The sequence below is a fragment of the Rhamphochromis sp. 'chilingali' genome (genome assembly GCF_963969265.1).
Source record: "Rhamphochromis sp. 'chilingali' genome assembly, chromosome: 1".
NCBI classification, from domain to species: Eukaryota; Metazoa; Chordata; class Actinopteri; order Cichliformes; family Cichlidae; genus Rhamphochromis; species Rhamphochromis sp. 'chilingali'.
Window position 1 is genome coordinate 1,695,802 of NC_137929.1, and position 6,165 is coordinate 1,701,966.

The following is a 6,165-nucleotide window of genomic DNA, read 5'->3' on the forward strand; positions in this document are numbered from 1 at the left end:
CACATACTGATGGAATCTAGGAAGCACTGACTTGAGATTTGCATGGTTGAAGTCCGCAGCAACAATAAACAGTCCATCCGGGTGTGTATTTTGCAGTTCACTGATCTTTGTATACAATTCCCATAGCGCTTCCTTAGCATTAGCGCTAGGTGGAATGTACACTCCGATAATGAAAACAGTGGTGAATTCCCGTGGTAAGTAAAAAGGTCTGCATCTAACAGTCACAAACTCCACCAGCGATGAGCAATAACTAGAAACTAGCACAGAGTTCTTGCACCATTTCTCGTTGATGTAAACACACAAGCCGCCACCGCGAGTCTTACCACACAGAGCTGCATTTCTGTCAGCGCGAAACGAGGCCAGCCCGTTTAGCTGAATAGCGGCGTCCGGTACTCTTTCGCTGAGCCGTGTTTCCGTGAAAACAAAGACACAGCAGTCTCTAATCTCACGCTGTGTGGCCTGCTGGAGTCGGATGTAATCCAGTTTGTTATCCAGGGAGCAGACGTTGGATAAGATGATGGATGGTAGAGCCGGCCGGCTAGGGTTTGTTTTTAGCCTAGCACAGACTCCCGCCCGCTTGCCGCGCTTCCGCTTCCTCGCGCAACGCTTCCGATGTCTCCACCTCCGTCCGCCGGCATCAGGCAACGCCGAGGCTTCGAGGCCTGGTTCGCGGAGCAAGCCGAGTTCACGCAGCGTTTCCGCAGCCCCTCCTGGATGTCGTCAACTAGGTTATTTAGGTTGAAAAGTGTCTGGCTGTTGTATGCACGAACACCGACACCAGTTGCGACGTTATCCATACATAGTGCAAAATAAGCACGCTACACACAGAAACGTAAACAATAAACAATGCAGCACCAGTTTTGGCTCCGGAGTGGCCGCTGCGTGCTACTGCCGCGCCGCCATTTGTAAATTAATAACGTTAATTTACAAATCGACACGGGATTTTAATGAATCAATATCACTTTATTCAATTTAGCATGGATTGTAATCAGAAAGGCGATAATCAAAACCCACCCCTAATCAAGAACTTGCAAAGTAAAAACATGATCTATGTCAGGTAGCCCTTTTGTTATTTACATTTAAAAAGAGGATTAGTGTTACTGTGCGCTGGCTGAGTCTGTTTCTTTTCTTAGAAATAGTTTCTCCTGCTCTGGAGAAAATCCACTTGCATGGAACAGAAGAGGCTGTGGAGTGCAGGAACTACACTGCAAGCTGGTAGATATGCAGGTATTCCTGGGTCCTGCAGACTATCACCTAAAAACAATAAACAAAATGATTTTCTAAACTGTGTAGCAATGTAATGTACGTATAGTGTCAAATACATTGTTGTAGTCTTCATTAGCTTTAATTCACATGGAAGTGTTCCTAAAGTCATGTGCTGTAATGATATTTACATTATGAAAACATGATTTTGGACATTTCAGGTTTTTCACTTCGGCAGATAAAATTAATTGAGCAAAATCAACTCAAAATCCCGTGGATGATTCACTTCCTTATATCCGTTTGAATCAGGTACCAAAGCAGTTACGTGCGTAATGAAGCTTCGGACGTCACTGGTCACGTGACTTTTGCCAAACGAAGCAAGCCTCGACACAGTGCTTCTGAACCAGTGTGTTGTTTTTTTCGACACAAGCTCCGGAGCGCCAGCTTCAAGCGGGCCATCACTACTTTCCACCCAATTGATGGCGTTCTACTGCGCCATCAAGTGGACAATTCAAGTGAAGCAGGCTCTGTGATTATAATGATGTGTAAACCTCTAAACTGAATAAATAAATTGTTTTCTTGGTTATTTATCCTGAATATTGTCTCAGTATGTGTGATACAAAAGAGAAAGTGGAAAGTATCAGGACAGCGTTTTGGTATGATTGTGTAACTGTCAGCCTCAGACAGTCAGTCAATACTATAATTCAGATCATAGATCAGTACATTTGCATATTTGTATAACTATAAAAAGAAAGCTGACACTTTCAAGACTTTATCTAATGTGTAAGCATCACAGCAGATGCCTTTGTGTCAACATAGCTGAGGCTAAAACAGAAAAACGATTTTATAAAAATATTCAGCAGTAGATCAAAACCGAAAGAAACCATTAATCAACCAATGAACATTACCTGATGCTGCTGAATTGAAGCAGAGCAAATAGAGGTTTTATTAGAGACACACCTTAACGTTTTGCAATTTTGCATAATGTTAAAAAGTTTCAATTATTTTAGTAGGCTATTGAACGGCAGAAATTAGGTTTTCTTTTCGGAAGTATTTAAATGGGAAAGAACAGCGGCTGACAAACAACGGAGGTCTTATGCGTAACAAACAAGCGAATAATGCAGAAAACAGATTTTTAGACGGGAAACTGTTCTTGAAGTATTGTGTGTGTGTGTGTGTGTGTGTGTGTGTGTGTGTGTGTGTGTGTGTGTGTGTGTGTGTGTGTGTGTGAGAGAGAGAGAAAGCTGTGCATGAAGTGTGATTTTATCCTGGTGAAAGCAAAACAGCAAAAGTCAGAGGAAATTCATGACGATGTTTATGTGAAGCGTAGTTTGGATCTCCTTTTTCTGCTGGTTCGGTCAATATTGTTTGAAGAGAAATAAAACCTGCAGCTTCAGAATCAGCGCAAAAAAGGCGTAAACACGAAGCACGGACCCACCGACGGATTAGAATCAGTGAGCTGTCGGCTTTCAGCCCCGACCGTGTCCGTGCTGTCTGGTGAGAAAGGCGACATCTCACTGATTCTGATCCGTCAGCGGTCCGCGCCTTGTGTTTACGTCTTTGTGCAGAATCGGTGTACCTCCTCTCATTTACTGTTTTAGCTGTTTGGTGGTGGTTGAAATGTAGTAATATTTATATTAAAAACCGATTCAGGATTTTAATGAATCGATATCACGTTATCCAAGCTAGAATCGATTTTAATCGATAATCAAAACCCGCTCCTAGTACCTGTGTAATCATGCTTATGTACATCTGGATAATGACACAAACTAGTGTTTGGTGCTTCACTTTTTAATAAACTAAAAGACAGAAATCAGATTATAGGATGTGTAGTGTTGTTTATTTATATTTTGGTGTTTATCATTTGTGATATTTATTACTGTGTGCATACTTTATTAGGAGAGACAAAATTAAAAAAAAAAACATCTCTTCCTTGCTGGTTCCATCGAAGAAGAGACAAGTAACTGTGTAGCACGTACGTAATCCAATTCCACAACACAGTGTGATGGGGAATCAATCAATTTTCCTGCCCATTTTATTTCGAATCTGGCGCGATCCGGTGAACCAGTCCCTGAATCAGTCACGTGGTACGGACTGCCCGCGAGGTCTCGAACGTCACTGCATACGTAATCAAAGCAAGCCTCGATACGCGTTTCACAAAAACGCCCCCGAGATTACCCGACACACGATTCAACGCTTCGACACACAGGACACATCACTAGTGTTTCAGTCATAAAAACACATCCTGTCACTGTGGTGGTTACAGTGACATCATGCAGTTTGTGCTTTGACCTCCAGAGGGCGACAAATCAGCACAGACAGAGAGCTCCATTCAAACTTTGCTGCCATCAGGAATAATTCTTCAAATATAATCATCAGTGTTTGAGCAGCTATGATATCAGGGACAATCTAGACATGTGTGACAATACTGAACATGTCACATGACACACCTTAAACATCATGTGATCCACTGTCAGTCTGCACTTTCATTCATGACTTCAACAGGTTGAAATGAGCTTTGAAGAAACATTCAGTGAAATAAATCTTTCATGGATTCATGTGAGCAGCAGATGAACTTTGTACCAACAACATCTTCAATAACAGAGTCTGAATGAAGCTCAGGTGTTGATGCTGCTCACTGATTGGACGCTTGGTTTCAGCTCTGCTCTCAGTCTTTACTGCACAGGTGAAGGTAGAAAGTGTGACTGGATCTATAGACTGGAAACAGAGAAACATGCTGAACATTTGAAGCTTTGCAGCAGAAATGTTCATGTTACAAATACAGCAGAGCTGATCTGGGATCAGTGTGTTCACACCTGCAGCTACAACAAGGTTTCATGTCTCCACACGTCAGCATGTGAACTTTACTCTGAGCAGTCAGACGGCATATTTTTAAAGTTAACACATCAGCACACACAGAGCTGAGCCCCTCCCACCTGTGCTGAGTTTCAGGTGGAGCCCCGCCTCCTTCCAGGAAGCAGCTCACCTGTGTGTCCGTGTTTAGTGTCCAGGGGCCCGTTCTTCGTACGTCGCTCACTACATCCAAGATCAAATGACACATCCAAGACCAAACCATCGCGCTAACCGTGAGCTCGCTAATCCGGTTCCCCGAACACACCTGCTGTTGACGATTAGTACAGCTGGACGCAGTAATGTGACATCACTGGGTGTCGTAAAAGGGGCTACGCATCGATAGTAGAAACATTGATCGGCAACCCGCTGATTGGTTGGCGAAAATGTCGAAAGGGCGCGCTCGGTATTTTCCGGCAACAGAGCAAGAACTCATGAGTGAGGGATTTCAGGAGTTTCAGAGTTTAATTAAAACGCAAGGGAACACTGCAAAGGCTGCAAAAGCAAGGAGAGAGGGCTGGCAGAAAGTTGCTGACAAATCAAACTCGTAGGTAATTTAATAATAATAATAATAATAATGGATTGGGTTTATATAGCGCTTTCCAAGGCACCCAAAGCACTTTACGATACCACTATTCATTCACTCCCACATTCACACACTGGTGGAAGCAGCTACGGTTGTAGCCACAGCTGCCCTGGGACAGACTGACAGAAGCCAGGCTGCCATATCGGCCCTCTGGCCAACACCAGTAGGCGGTAGGGTAGATCTATCATATGACACTATATTGTCCAATATTATATTACATTATATTATATTATAATATGTTATATTATATCCCCTTTCACATTAGAGCCACAGCAGGACCCACAAGAACATGGGAACAAGTAAAAGTGAAATACAGGAGTATTCTACAGAATGGTAATATTTGTCTCTTATATTGCTTTTCGTCTCTTGGCAAGGGACCCTGTAATACTCTGTTAGTTTGTTCATAACAGCAACCAAGAAAAGGGCAGAGCAAAAAAAGACAGGTGGTGGTCCTGCACCCCCTCGTCAACAAGTTGGTTAAGTAAATAATACCCTCACGGGAATATCGATATCTCTCAATGAGCACACTGTCGCGCTGATTCTGAGGACTCTCCTTATCAATCCTGCACCTTCTGCAATGGGTGGCTCGCGCATACGGACAGGACATGGCTGCGACAGACTTCCCAAATCCACCTTCGCTTTTATAGCCGTGGTCTCTCATCTTGATTACACGACGTAATTTACAATTACTACTCTGAAATATGAATTACATCTGTAATAATCACATACATGTAATAGAATGTTAATAGTACATTTCCCATTTTGCTGTGAGACAAAACTGCACATTCCAGGGTGGCCTTTTGTTGTGGGCAGTCTGAGGTACACCTGTGCACTACTCATGATGTCAGATCAACATCCTGATGTGGCACACCTGTGAGGTGGGATGGATTATCTCAATATGGCAGATGTGCCCACTACCACACATTTGGACTGATTTGTGACCACTGTTTGGGAGGGATGGTTATATTGTGTATCTGGACTGAATTTTAGGTCTCTACGTCCATCCCATGGGGAATGGGAGCAGTAACAAAGGTGTTGCGTTTATATTTTTGTTGAGTGTATCTGTGTGACATCAATAAAAGGATCAAGTGCTGCATTATCTTTAGTTACATTGATGTTATTTATTTATGGTGAACCAGTGGTGGAATATCGCTGTTGCTTTCGTATAAATGAAGCGGACATACCTGCGTGGCCGCGATCTAATCCTGTTTACATAAAGTAAACCTGCTCCCGAGCAGGTTTACGCTTACGGCTCTGTTGCTATGACAGCAAGTCCCGGATGAGCTTCGGGGAACCGAACGATCCAAGATCACGCGAAATCGTCAACAATCAAATCCAGCTAACTTACTTAGCGAGGTACGAAGAACGGGCCCCAGGTGTGGAGTGGAGCTTGTTGTTGGTGTGAAGAAACTGTAAGTTTGCTTTGTTTCCTCCTTTAACAGTTTGTCTTTAGGAACTTTACTGTTTGTTCAGCTCGTGTTTGATTTCTTCACACAACAAACTGTGTGTGTTTGTATTTCCGGTCT